The sequence below is a fragment of the Notolepis coatsorum genome (assembly GCF_963971535.1).
Source record: "Notolepis coatsorum genome assembly, chromosome: 13".
Classification (NCBI taxonomy): domain Eukaryota; kingdom Metazoa; phylum Chordata; class Actinopteri; order Aulopiformes; family Paralepididae; genus Notolepis; species Notolepis coatsorum.
In genome coordinates this window covers 17765482-17780659 of record NC_140177.1, presented here as the reverse complement: position 1 = coordinate 17780659, position 15178 = coordinate 17765482, and the positions used below count along the sequence as shown (strand labels likewise).

Genomic DNA, 15178 nt, shown 5'->3' with positions numbered 1-15178 from the left:
CTCTCTCTCTCCTCTCCTCTCCTCTCCTCTCCCTCCTCTCCTCTCCTCTCTCTCCTCTCCTCTCCTCTCCTCTCCTCTCCTCTCCTCTCCCTCTCCTCTCCTCTCCTCTCCTCTCTTCTCTTCTCTTCTCTTATCCTAATCTCCTTTCTTCTCCTCTCCTCTCTTTTATTCTCTTCTCTCTCTCTTCTTCTCTCGCCTCCTTTAATTGCCTCTCTCTCTCCTCTCTCCCCCTCTCTCTCTCTCTCTCTCTCTCTCTCTCTCTCTCTCTCCTCTCCTCTCCTCTCCTCCCTCTCCCCTCGCTCTCTCTCTCCTCTCCTCTCTCTCCTCTCTCCTCTCCCTCCTCTCCTCTCCTCTCCTCTCCTCTCTCTCCTCTCCTCCTCTCCTCTCCTCTCCTCTCCTCTCCTCTCTCCTCTCCTCTCCTCTCCTCTCCTCTCCTCTCCTCTCCTCTCCTCTCCTCTCCCTCTCCTCTTCCCTCCTCTCCTCTACTCTCCTCTCCTCTTCCCTCTTCTCCCCTCAGCTCCCGTCTCATCTCCTCTCCTCTCCTCTCTTCTCTTGTCCTCTCCTCTCCTCTCCTCTCCTCTCCTCTCCTCTCCTCTCCTCTCCTCTCCTCTCCTCTCCTCTCCTCTCCTCTCCTCTCCTCTCCTCTCCTCCTCTCCTCTCCTCTCTTCTCTTCCCTTATCCTCTTCTCCTTTCTTCTCCTCTCCTCTCTTCTATTCTCCTCTCTCTTCTCCTCTCCTCTCGCCTCCTTTAATTTCTTCTCTCTTCCATCCTCTCCCCTCTCTCTCTCAGAGGTCAATGTGAAACACATTCAACCTGTTCTCCACATCAAACGTAGTTTCTCTCTTTTACACTTGAGTACATTTAGCTTCTTCTATTTCTCTTCGTTTGTTTCTATCCACATCCTCATCTCTTTCTCTCTCCCTCTCCCTCTCCCTCTCCCTCTCTCTCTCTCTCTCTCTCTCTCTCTCTCTCTCTCTCTCTCTCTCTCTCTCTCTCTCTCTCTCTCTCTCTCTCTCTCTCTCTCTATCTCAATTTCATTTCAATTCAATTCAATTCAATTCAAATGGCTTTATTGACATGGGAAACATACGTTTACATTGCCAAAGCCAAACAAAACAAAACAATCAAACAGATAAAACGAAAGAAATCAGTACATTACAGAAGGAATTTCTTGTACAGTCTTTATGGTGGTTGTATTCCGTTGGATGTCCTTTTCTTGTCACAGCAGCTCACAAATCTGGCTGCTGTGTTTGCACATTCTTGTATTTCCCCCAGTAGGTATGGGAGTTTTGAGTTATTGTCCATGTTTTCAAAGTCTCTTTGGGTGTTTGCAATTTGTGGGAAGTATATGGTATATGTCTCTGATGTCTTGGTATAGTGGGGCAGGTTGTTAAGAAGTGGAGCTCGGCCTCTCTCTCTCTCTCTCTCTCTCTCTCTCTCTCTCTCTCTCTCTCTCTCTCTCTCTCTCTCTCTAACAATATTTTTCTTATTTGAACCAAGTCTATTTTGGAATTTAACTCAGACTATTTATGCATCTTTTTAACTGTTCTTCTCATCTCCACTTCTCTTCTCTTTTCTTCTCCTCTCCCCTCTTCTCTTCTCCTCTCTTATCCTATTCTCTCCCCTATTCTCTTCTCTTCTTCTCTCCTCTCCCCTCCCCTCTTTTCTTCTCTTCTCGTCTCCTCTCTTCTCCTCACTTCTCTTTTCTTCCTTTTTCTTCTCTTCTCATCTCCTCTCTTCTCCTCACTTCTCGTTTCTTTTCTTTTCTCTCTTCTCTTCTCTTCTCTTCTCTTCTCTTCTCTTCTCTTCTCTTCTCTTCTCTTCTTTTCTCTTCTCTTCTCTTCTCTTCTCTTCTTCTCTTCTCTTCTCTTCTCTTCTCTTCTCTTCTCTTCTCTTCTCTTCTCTTCTCCCCTCTTACCCTCTCCCCTCTTCTCTTTTCTCCTCTCCTCTCCTCTCCTCTCATCTCCCCTCATTTAATTTCCTCTCTCTTTCATCCCCCCCCTCTCTCTCTCCTCTCATGGTGGGAGATTGACCTTGTGACCTTGAGAAAGCTTTGTGATGAAAAATAAGCTCAAATTATCACTCCTTTCCTCTATTTTCCATTTGATTTTTATTTAAAAAATTCTATTTCCTGGGAGCCTCATACAGCTGACAGAGACATGAGTCAGAGTACAGTCTAGGAGATGCAGTCTGTCGAGCAGGTTTCTCACACAAGCTCGGTGGGAGGCTGACAGCACTTGCTAATGAAAACCACGGCCAGGAGAAAATAATTGCTTCCAGGTTTTGCATCCCCGGTTCCCTGTGCTTTATTGGAAGTGAGAGAGAATCAGACGTTAGGTTTGTACATCACGGTCATCACCAGATGCGTTTGGTTTCTACATCACGGTTATCACCAGATGCGTTTGGTTTGTACACCACGGTTATCACCAGATGCGTTTGGTTTGTACACCATGGTCATCACCAGATGCATTTGGTTTGTACATCACGGTTATCACCAGATGCATTTGGTTTGTACATCACGGTTATCACCAGATGCGTTTGGTTTGTACATCACGGTTATATTATCGTATAGCTTACGCTCTGCTCGTAGTGGAACCTTATCCCTTTAAATCAAATTCTGAATAACATTTATCAAAATGTACACACCCATCCGCCTGGCCACACCCACATCCGCTCCTCTACATAAGTGGGGACGTGGCTATACTAACAGCTCCTTCCCTATTTTCACCACCGACAAGTGTCTGTAATAATAATAATAATAATAGATTTCATTTGTAATGCGCTTTACAGTTGCGGGGCAACTCTCAGAGCGCTACAGTTAAGGGACTTAAAAGCTAGCGAGAATAAAGGAAAGAAAGAATATAAAAATAGGCAAGACTAAAACATAAAATAGCAGAGAAACATAGAATAATAAAACTGATAAAATAAATTGGTAAAAGAACATAAAATGTGTGAGGCAAAAAAAAAATTGATAAAAGGTCAACAGAAGGCTCTACTAAAGAGGTGGGTTTTGAGGCCTTTCTTAAAAACATCCACAGTCTGTGGTGCTCTCAGGTAGTCAGGGAGAGCATTCCACAGACTGGGAGCGGAGGAGCAAAAAGCCCGATCTCCCATAGTGCATAGATTTGTCCTTGGGCGCTGGAGGAGGTTTGCCTGGCCAGAGCGGAGATGTCGAGAGGAGGAGTGAGGGGTGATGAGTTCTTTGAGGTATACACCACTTGAGTTTAGTGCCGTAATAGTTGTTGGAAAGGAGCTATGTGGACATTGTATCTTATTTATCTCTCTCTCGCCAATTTACGAGAAAAGCTAAGACATAATGTTTGCACCTTCGGAGGGTTTGGACGCTCACAATGTCACCCTTCACCAGCGCTTCTCCATTGCCGCGTCCTCCGTGTGTCATGGGGCGTCTCTGACTCCGCGGTCGTGGCAGTCGGATACGCCCAGGCGGCGCCTGGTGGTGAGTTTGCCTCTCCGAGGGGCTGTTGAGCCTTCATCTCCCGTGAGATGGCCTGGTTCCGGCCCTGGTTCCCCCGCCAGTGGACAGTCGGCCTTTCGGCCGACAGCTCCTCTGGTGGCTGGGGATTTGCGACGCAGACTCTTCGCCTCTGCTCGCTCTTGTCGTAGGGCGGCAAGCTGCAGGGGAGAACGGCCAGGCTTTGAGGTTGTGCGGGAGCCGGCCGAGAGTTCTTTTGCCTCGTATCCATTTCCGATGGAGACTGAGGATCATATGGAGGGGGCGAGAGCTCTCTTGTTCGATGCCAGAGTGGAGACGTATCATTCTCCCCCTCGGGGTGTGGCAGAGAGTGTTGCGTCTCCTTGGGGTCCCTTGATCTCCGGTGTTGGGTTAGAACCTCCGACCCTGAGACAAGATGCCCAGCTATCTGCCCCGTCGGATGGTGGCGCCCAACATGGCAGCCTCCAGTACGCAAGTGACATGGAGGGAGGTACGCAAGGGGACTTGCTTGCTTTGTTCCCCGGGCTCATGGCGGCCGCCGCAGCCGCTAATGGCGTAGCGTTGCCGCAGCCTCTGCCTGCACCTGTTCCTGATGACATGATAGGTCATCTCTGGCAACGTCGTCCTGTGAGAGAGACGGGCGTTGTCTGCCCATTCTTCCCATCAATGGAGGCCTACGTGAAACAGGGACAGGTAATCTCCCGCATCACTGGCCTTGCCCCCGCCTATGTGCCAGTCACGCGGGTGGCGGGTTTGGTCCAGGGGCTAAAGGACGGGGTGCCTCGGCTTGATAGCCCGATGGCATCCATACTTTGTCCCGAAATGGTGTGGGAGCCGTTGCGTAAGTCAGTTCCCCAAGGGAAATCGGCTAGGCAGATGGCTAATTGGAGTGACCAGGTGTACATCGCCGCGACTCAGAGCCTAGCTGCGACTTCCAACATCGTGCAGCTAGCGTGCTACATGTCGGGGATGATGGCGGGCGGGTCGGTATTGGATGACCATCAGCAATATCTTCACGCCCAGGCAGCTGGAGCCATCCTGCATCTTACCCAGCTGCAGGCGATAGCCGCCGGGAAGGAGTGCACCCTGGCCACTCTATCCCAGCTCCACCTTTGGCTGGAGCAGGCGCGGGTGCCGGAACAGAAGAGGATTCCCCTGCTCACGGCCCCCCTCTCCGATGCTGGGCTATTCGGGTCGGCCATGCAGCAGATGACGGCAGCCTGCAGAGAGATGGAGGAGGAGCGCTCTGTGCTCCAACCACATTTTCGCCCGACCCGATGCCACCGGTGATGGCCGGAAAAAGCAACGCCGGCAGAGGACCGCGACCGTTGCCTCCGCCACCACCATCACCGCTACTGGACCTTTGGCGAAGAAGGCCAGGAGTGGACGGAGTGCCTCGTCCGCCGCAGCCAGCCGCACCACGCCCAGAGGTAACGGTAGGGATCAACGTGACCAGGCTTCCCAGAACCATTCCTCCGGGCCGGCTCCCTGTGGGGGCAAACACTGCGCTGCACGTGGCAGGCGCCGCTAGTGACTCCCCTGTTTACCCCTGTCCCCTTCCCCTCCCCAACATATAATTTTTGTCACAAACTGTGTGTTTATTCACTATATATTGGGGATACGATGTATAAACCCTCACCTACCTGTGGGGTTGTGTGTTTGCTTAGAGAGTAGGACAGTTTTCTTGTAAATTGTTCTGGTCACTATATATATGTGTGCTTAGCAAGGCCTGTGGCTAGCACTCGGTCAAAATACTTGTCTTCCCTCATCATGAAGAAGACTGTGTTCTTCTTGCAGTAGTAAGAGTGAACTTTACCTTTTTTATCTGAGGGGGTTGGGTGTATTCTGTTACGTTTGGGAAACATGGCTTCGAGTCCACAACCAGGTTAGAGTGTTAGCCTCTAGAGAAGTAATCATATATATAGCTTGTACCGAGGTCTTTTGGTCTCTTTAAACGTCTGTGTTTTCTCTTTACTTGGTGAAGTACATAAACACGGGTGACGTGTTCGCACATGAGCCTAAAGCCTTGTATATAAAAACCTGTTCGCAAACGAGTTTATCGTCTGTGGCTGGCGTGCAGATGGTTGAGCTTATTCTAGTGGATATACGCTTTTTCATGCAGCATGCTAGGTAAACTGGTATCATCGCTGCTTGTTTGTTTTCATCGAATCGGGGTATGGGGTCACAAGGGGGTGAACAGAATAGATCAAAGCATTGGCGGAGGGGTCTCACGCCCATGGGGTGGGCCACCGGGCACGGTGCATTCATGTTCTGACCATCTTGGTGGCGCCCTCTGTTTTAGATCGACACGCGTACCTACCCGCCTCTTAGGACTGGGGATGGTGGCGTGATTAGGACACAGGACTGGTTCTGGTCGCGCCGGACCAGGTCAGTTAACCCGTTGTCCGCCGGGGCGCAGATCTGCTGTTCTGCTACCCTGAAGGACTTTGTGCTTTTTCGGGGGGAAAATGCCGGGTTGGCCCGGGCGTCGCAGGGTTTGATGTTATGGAGGTGTGTTCGTGGTTATATCACTGCGTGTTATCCTTCACTGTTGCTTGGTCCATATTGTGTTGTACCTTGCGCTGTGCTAAGGAGCCTGGTCCTTCTCCATTATTTTTCACCCCTCTCTTCCCCTGCTTGGCGGGGCTGGGAGGGGGCTGTCGAGGTGGTTCTATTGTACCCCTCTGGCATCCCTGTGTACGTCCCGGTCCGCCGGGCCCAGGTCCGGACTCGTTCTCGTCGACCTGTTGGCCTGGGTTAACCCCTTCTTGAAAACTGAAACGCTTGTACTGCTGTATAGCCGGTGTATACGCGCAGTTGTGTTTCGGAGTTTTTTCTTGGGGGGGTTAAGGGAACAACCGCCTCCTGTTAAACTAAACATAGGGAGGTGGTTGGTTCCCCGGTGTGTTGGTAGCGGAGTCAACTCTCGGGTTAGGCCAGGCTTGACCCCGTCTGCCTGCGAGTGTGCCTCCGCACTTTTCATAACGTCTGCCAATCATGTCAGCCTTCTCTGCCTCGGACTCTCTAGGCGGTCGGGTTTTTGTGGAGGCTGCGACATGGTGCACAGCATACCGAACGCCCCTTTTGCCGGGGTACTGTTCTCAGTAGACCCCTTAGGCGCCTGTCTAGTCCGCAGTGCTCCGGGCACAGGTCGAGTTATGCTTTTGACCTGTTGCCAGGATTGAGGGATCAACCTCTTTGGGGGTTGTCTCCCCGGTGCGCTGCCTGGCCCCATGCGCTTGCTCCTGGGGCTGCCGCGGGGCGACTGCTGGAGCAAGCGCGCTACTGCTGGAGTTCGCTTCGCCTTTCACATCGCTGCCGTTGGCGAAAGCAGACAAATGAATGACTAATTCGGTCAGAAATAACGTAACTAATAACGTCAGTAAGCACTGCTTATATGCTTATTATGTCTGCGGGGTACAGTAAACGCTTCTCCCGGTACATTCTGAAGAGCACACCGCTGTATGTATGTTGGAGAACCAGCGGTCTTCCTCACTCGAGTGAGACTAAAGCCGTGCACTGCACAGTCTCTAACAGTGTAACAGTAAGAAGCATTTTGGATAAAAGTATTCTGTACTTCTGTATGACAACAATGTATGCCTTTCAAATGTTAAATGATTAAATGATACACAGCGAAATCTACGCTCTCGCCTCTCATCCTGCTCTCATCCTGCTTTCGCCAACGGCAGCGATGTGAAAGGCGAAGCGAACTCCAGCAGTAGCGCGCTTGCTCCTGGGGCTGCCGCGGGGCGTGGCCACGGCGGGTCACGTGCCTGTCGGGGCCAATCAGGCCTACCCCGGAAGTAGGAACGGTTGCGGAACAGCTACAGGCCACCAGGCCCCCTTTCCGGGGGGTCCTGACCATCAGGCTGTTCCTGGGGCTGGGTCCTCCTTCGCGCTCCGCTGCTACGGCCTTGCCACGGGATTGGGTTCTTGACCTTGACCCTGTGATGTTAGGGACTGTAACAGGTTTTTTTCTTCTTCCCGTTCGTTCCCTAGTGGCATGTGGGATGCGCGCCTGTGTAGTCGCGGGTTCTTCTGTGTGAAGGTAAGTCCCACGATCTGCTCACCCTGTGCGTTTGAGTTGCTAAACCCTCTTCGCACAGTCGGATCCGATTCCCTTCCGTCCCCCTCTAGGGGGGTCTGGGGGCTCGGGTCCTCCCCGGTTCTGATGGTTGTTGGGGCCTCAGCGGGTACATTTGTCGAGCTTCCGCTCTGCTCAGCTCCTGTGTTCCACTACGAGCAGAGCGTAAGCTATACGATAATATAACATACGGTTATCCTATAACCATAGTTATATGAGTATAGCGAGCGTTCTGCTCGGACTCACTGAGGACCCCGTGGTCTTCGCCTTCGGTGGTGAAAGTCTTGGGAAGGAGCTGTTAGTATGGCCACGTCCCCACTTATGTAGAGGAGCGGATGTGGGTGTGGCCAGGTGGATGGGTGTGTACATGTGGAGACATTTTATTCAGAATTAGATTGAAAGGGATAAGGTTCCACTACGAGCAGAGCGCTCGCTATACTCATATAACTATAGGATAACCGTATGTTATCACCAGATGCGTTTGGTTTGTACACCACGGTTAACCAGATGCGTTTTGGACATTTACGGGGGCCAGTTTAGAATTGCAGCCTCCCGTAGGTGCTCTTTGAGAGCGGTTTTGAAGGTGGGTAGGGATTCACATTTTTTTTTACAGCTGTGGGTAGGGCGTTCCACGTTGTTGTGGCATAATTGCCTTTGAGGTGCTTTGGAACCGTGAGGTGCAAGCATAGTCGTAGTACCCTTGAATGAGTGCTCCTGCCAGAGTCTTCAGGGTATTCTTATTTACCAGAGAGGAGATCCGGTACAATAATCTTGTTCGTTGGTTGACTTTTTTTATTACATTGGATGCCATTTTGTACCTTCTGTAGCGTGGTAGTGAAAGGTTAACCTTCTATAGAGTGGTAGTGAAAGGTTAACCTTTTGTAGTGTGGTAGTGAAAAGTTAACCTTCTGTAGTGTGGTAGGGAAAAGTTAACATTCTATAGGTGTGGTAGTGAAAGGTTAACCTTATATAGTGTGGGAGTGAAATGTTAACATTCTATAGGTGTGGTAGTGAAAGGTTAACCTTATATAGTGTGGGAGTGAAATGTTAACATTCTATAGTGTGGTAGTGAAAGGCTAACCTTCTGTAGTATGGTACTGAAAGGTTAACCTTCTAGTGTGGTAGTGAAAGGTTAACCTTCTATAGAGTGGTAGTGAAAGGTTAACGTAAGGTTATGTATATAACCAAGTTCTATGAATTATGGTGACGCTCAGCGTCATTCTGCACGCACTTCACTTTGTGCACGAGCACTGAATAAAAAATTCCACAATGTACCTTTACATCCCAACATTCGTCTGGCCACACCCCTATCCGCTTACCTTCATAAGCAGGTGTGTGGTCACCTATTCGCCTCCTTCCCAAACTTTCACCACAAGGCGAGATCAAGGGCCGCAGCGTAGTCCTGACGCTGAGCGTCACCATAATTCATAGAACTTGGTTATATACATAACCTTACGTTCTATTTTATTATGGCTGCCGCTCAGCGTCATTCTGCACAAGAGGAGCTGAGCGGGAGACGGATCCGACCGTGCGAAGAGGAACTCAAGCAACTCAACGCACAGGGTGAGCAGACCGTGGCTTGACCCCACGATTACGCACACGCACAACCCGCATGCCACCAGGGAACGAACGGAAGGAACAACCCTCGTTACTGCCCCCAAAATCACGGGGTCAAGAGCAAACTCAACCCCGTGGCAAGGCCGTAGCAGCGGAGCGCGAAGGAAGACCCAGACCCACTGTAGGGACTGGATCCCCTGGAAAAAAGGGACCCGGAGAGGTCAATGACGCCAGGCATCAAGACCCCACCAGGCGGTCACTTAGTGACACCGCCCCCCACATCGCCAGCGTATTCGGATAGGGCCCCTCCAAGAGCGGGCCCTTTCCCCCCAATAGTACACCGCCTGGCACACTGACCCTGCAACACAGGCAGTCAGCATGGCCGTAAAGCACTCAAAAAAGGTTAACCAACGGAAGCAGGCAGCGCACCGGGGAAACCAGGCAGCAGGCTGTAGACCTGAGCCTGGAGCACTGCGGACGAGACAGGCGCCAAAGGAGTCAACTGAACCCCCCCCCCCCCCCCCGGCGGAAGGGGCGTATGCTGGCGTTGTTGAGCACCATGACAAAGCCTCCATCAAAAAAAAACCACCCAGAGGGGTCGAGGCAGAGAAGGCTGACACGATTGGCAGACGTCATGAACGTGCAGGGGCACACTCAACCGGGTAACCCGGGAGTTGACTCTGCTCCAACACACCAGGGAATCAACCACCCTCTCGGTACACAGACGGTGGTTGTTCCTATAACCCCTCAAGAAAAAAACTCCAAAACACACCTGCGGGTATACACCAGCTATACCGCAGCACAAGTGTTTCAGTTTCCAAAAAGGGTTATCCCAGGCCTACGGTTTCAACAAAACATTACTTCGGACCGGGCCCGGCGGCTCGGGAAGCACACAGGGTTACCAGAGGAGGTCCAGAAGACCACCCCAACAGCCCCCTCTTCGCCATGCGTGAGAGAGGAGCGAAAGAAAGGAGAACCAGCCCCTTATAATAGTGCCAGGTACAAAGTGTACCCAACAAAGGGTCTCCATAACGCCTAACCCCCGTGACACCCGGGCCGACCCGGCATTTTTCCCCCTGAAAAAAGCCCAAGTCCCTCAAGGTACCAGAACAGCAGATCTGCATCCCCGGCGGACAACGGGTTAACTGACCTGGACCAGCGTGACCAGAACCAGTCTCGTGCCCTAACCACGCCGACATGCCTACTCCAGGAGAAGTGGCAGATATGCGTGTTGATCTAAAACATGAAAAGAGGGCGCCACCCAGACGGTCCTGTTTATACCGCGCTCGGTGGCCCACCCCAAGGGCGTGAGACCCCTCTACCTATGTTCTGATCTATTCCGTTAACATCCCCCAGATATGAACGAGAATCCGTCGAGACCCAGTAACAGGCTCTCGGAAGAGGAAAGAATCCCCCATCCCAGTTGCTTTATAAAAACTCTGTTTTAATAACAAGTAACCAAGGCGTACTAGCCACCTGCATGATTCTTAACAGAAACACCCCGAGCCAGCACTATGTATGCATCGGGACCCAAAACATATCAATGGACAGTCTAACCAGACCCCACATTGATCCTTCAAGGCGCCTGGGAGAACGACAAGAATGCTTCACATTCTCCACACTTTTTTATTAAAAAAGAAATAAACACTGACTGACATGAAACCCACGTGACGCAGCCGAGGGTAAAATGTTTTTACATTTTTATATCCCGTCATCCCTACCACAGAGGAGAGACGGAACTCCTCAGAGAGACTTCCCACGTGAGCCATAGATTGAAAAGTCACGGTAACATTGAGTCATGTGACCAACCGACTCAAGTTACGCGTATATCGAGCGTAGTAGAACAGAAAGTTCTTACACTCTGCCCCGACAACTTGACAACAACAGACCCTACATACGGGTCTAAACTCACGGAAGTCATCGTCCAATAGCAACGTGCCTAGTGACGTGTGCTATGACGGGGGGAAACCCAAGACTCAAACGCCTGTGATGGGTGCAGAGTCTGGGAAACCCTTCCCCTCCCCCCCCCCCTCCCTGCCAAGCCGCCTAACAGCTTGGCCCTGACTGAACGAAAAAGAGAGGCCAATAAACCCCCTGACCAATCAGAAGAGGGAAGGAGGGGTTTATCCGGCACCCCCTCACAAGCCCAACCCTTGCATACGACAACAACAATAGCCATATGATACCTTTAGTAGCAATGCCAATGAATAGCGCAAGCTAATACAATGCACGCTAACCACAGACACATCTATGAACAGGGTTTATAGCAAGACCAAGTTGTGTGTGTGTGTGAATCCTACACCCGCATCCATGTTGTAACACAGAAAAACATTGATAGAGAGAGAGAGCGGCTGAGCCGCGGTACGTTTTCATACAAGCATTACTGCAAACCAACACAATAGTGTTGCAGCTCAATATCACTGTGTAAGCAACAGAGCACACAACTAACCTCTACCTTTATGTGGAGATTCAGGTCGAGGCAGAAAAAACCCTTTTTCAACCGAGTGTAGGCTGCAGGCCTTGCTTAAGCTCTAACATGAATGTAACATCTAGCCCTCCTATCAACCCATACTAGCGAAAGATTCACACGTTGCAACCCCATCATATGTTTGGTGAATAAACACACAGTTTGTTAACAAAAAATACAGTCCCCCACGAGAGAGGCCTCAACCCCGCTCCAAGACGCACGACAGAGGCGGCAATGGAGAACCGCTGGTGAAGAGTGGCGTTGCGAGCGCGACCCTCCGAAGTAGACATTATGACTTAGCTTTTTTCTTTCAAAATATATGAGAGAAGAAAAAAGCAAGAAAAAATGTAAACACGTCTCAACTTTCTTCAGCTAACAACCTCGTCAAGTGTGGGATCTACCGAAGGCACTTCCTTGTGGTGAAAGTAAAGAAGGAGGCGAGTAGGTGACCACACACCTGCTTATGAAGGTAAGCGGATAGGGGTGTGGCCAGACGAATGTTGGGATGTAAAGGTACATTGTGGAATTTTTTATTCAGTGCTCGTGCACGAAGTGAAGTGCGTGCAGAATGATGCTGAGCGGCAGCCATAATGAAATAGAACCTTCTGTAGTGTGGTAGTGAAAGGTTAACCTTCTATAGAGTGGTAGTGAAAGGTTAACCTTCTATAGAGTGGTAGTGAAATGTTAACCTTCTGTAGTGTGGTAGTGAAAAGTTAACCTTCTATAGGTGTGATAGTGAAAGGTTAACCTTATATAGTGTGGGAGTGAAAGGTTAACCTTCTATAGTGTGGTAGGGAAAGGTTAACCTTCTGTAGTGTGGTAGTGAAAAGTTAACAAAATGGCATCCAATGTAATAAAAAAAGTCAACCAACGAACTCGATTCTTGTACCGGATCTCCTCTCTGGTAAACAAGAATACCCTGAAGACTCTGGCAGGAGCACTCATTCAAGGGTACTACGACTATGCTTGCACCTCATGGTACCAAAGCACCTCAAAGGCAATAAAAACCAAATTACAAACATCTCAAAACAAACTAGTCAGACTACTGCTTGACCTGACTCCTAGAACCCACCTCACCCCTGCCCACTTTGACAACCTAGGATGGCTTAGAGTATAGACGACAGAGTACAGCAACTTGCAATGGGCCAGGGCCCTCATTTATCAACGTTGCGTACGCACAGATATGTGCGTAACCCCTGCGTACGATCATTTCTAAGCAACGTGTGGGACTTATCAATTTGAACTTGTGCTTGACTTTGTGCGTATATCTACGCACAGCTCGGAGCATGCGTACCGGTAGAATATGAAGACTACAACGTTGAAATAAGCTTCCGTGCATTAGTTTCAACACTGGCGTGTTCTGTATGAACCGTAATGCATTATAGTTCATTGTAAAATAGCAACAGTAGTGTAATTATGGTCAAAACCCTATAAATAGCATTTGGAATAATAGGTCTTTCTCTCCGAATGAATGCAGCATGGTTTATATATAGCGTTATCGGAATATTCGGGGTGTACTGACTGACTGCGCTCCGCGTAACTCAACTCGTTATTATTTTGCGCACAGACCGCAGAAACACAGGAACGTTTTGATTATATTTAAAAGGCTTTGCCATAACGTTAAACGAAACAAGTGGAATTTCGAAGCTGTAAGCAGAATACAATATGAACACCCACGATATAGTGTTCTTCCCCCTTCCTACTGTATAGGAACGAATAAAAAACGGATTGCTACGAGAACAGAGGTTATTTGTTGAGTTTATGTGTATTACAAAACCCTTGCAATAAATGTGTCTTAAATGAATGAAAAGAATACATGCTCTGGATACAAAGCATATATCGTGTGGGTGATATGACTTGTATTCTGCTTACAGAATTCCACGTATTTAGTTTTACAATGTCAAAGCCTTTTAATATAAATCAAAACCTTCCCGTATTTCTGCAATATATGCGCAAAATAATAACGAGTTGAGTTCTAACAAAGAATGTATTACATGCTCGATAGGCTGATAGAGTAAACTATGATATGAATATGAATAGGAATATGATATGATATAAGGTATACTGGTCCGTCCGCGAGGATAGCGAGGAGTCGGATAGCCATTAAATGCCATTTGAGAATATAGGCTATTAATGCAAAGCAACGGCCTATAGCCTATACATATTATTTAATGTTTTCATAAGCGTAAAGATACAACAGCTAGATTGATGATCAAGTTAGTTTACTGTGCAGGGTTCGCAGGGCTGTGCCATGTGCTATTATATATGCGCAAGTTACTGTTGCATAATGTAGGCTATGGCTGCTCTTTATGGAATTCATATAGGCTACCTAATACCGACAACAAAATAGATGCCTCTACAAATCATATTATAGCCAATCGAACACAACTAATAAAGGCATTCATATTCCAGCATGGTTATAATGACACACCAACGCCAAACAGTGGTCAACGAACGGTCTTTATTAGTATTTTGAGCTGTCCAGGCAGAATTGCAGCAATGGTCTTAGGGAGCCGTTGATATCTGACATCACCATGTACAAGTCCGCCTTTTATTTATCCCATAACACAGGTTGTGTCTTCTTGGTTAGACAGCGCGTCCATGAACAATCTCTCGTGAAGTTTCTCATAGTTCGCTCGGGTCAGTCCATTATTGCACATCCCATGGGGGGTGTTTCATTACCATATATGGATAATCATGCACGAGCATTGACGGTAGAACAAAGAGGTATTTATCAACACGGAGGAGCGTAGGACCCGTGCACGCACGGTTGATAAATCCCAATATTTCTGTGCGTACACACATTCTAAATTCTGTGCTTACGTATGAAAATAGAACACTTTCTAAGAATTGTTGATAAATGAGGGCCCGGTCTACAAGATACACTACATGACCAAGGTACCCATGTACATGTCAAAATACTTCCCAAAGGTCAGTGAATACCACGATCACAATACCAGAGGGAGCTCCACAAATCATGTTAAACCCAGATTCGGCTCAAACAAGGGACTAAACACGTTTTGCAATTATGCCACATCAATGTGGAACACCCTACCCAAAGCTGTAAAGGAATGTGAATCACTACCCACTTTCAAAAACACTCTCAAAGAACACCTACGGGAGACTGCAATTCGAAACTGGCCCCTACAAATGTCCTAACCCAGTTGTACAGTAAATGACCAAGTATGGCTTTGTCAGTATTCCAATGTACAGTGTACAGTGTCCCCCACCCACCCCCTACTCAACCCCCCCCCACCTCCAATGTACAGCCCCCCCCCCCCCCCCCACCCAACCCCACCCCACCTACCAAACCTCCCCCAATGTACAGTTTCGACGTCAAATGTATACACTCTTTTTCTGGACACTTTTTGTATCACAAACAGTACTGTATTTGCAAATCTGGTATGTCATAAATGTATAGATGTAGCAGTACTGTCTATCTGTATGTCGTGTGTGTCATATATGTTATGTTGAATTGAAAATGGGGGACCCTGATGTAAACAAGACGAAAGTCTTTCTCTGGTCTGCATCCCCTTAACAATTGTATGTATTGAGCTGTACTGTACCCATTCTGCAATCTGTTAATAAACTTTTCAATCAATCAATCAATCAATCA

General features: G+C 48.8%; 1 protein-coding gene across 1 annotated transcript in view; it reads left to right on the top strand.

The window, feature by feature from the left end:
- Positions 1 to 15178, top strand: part of adcyap1r1a (adenylate cyclase activating polypeptide 1a (pituitary) receptor type I) — a gene marked incomplete at both ends in the record, with an annotated part of 172939 nt that overhangs the window by 122013 nt on the left and 35748 nt on the right. The gene's annotated exons all lie outside the window — the stretch shown is intronic.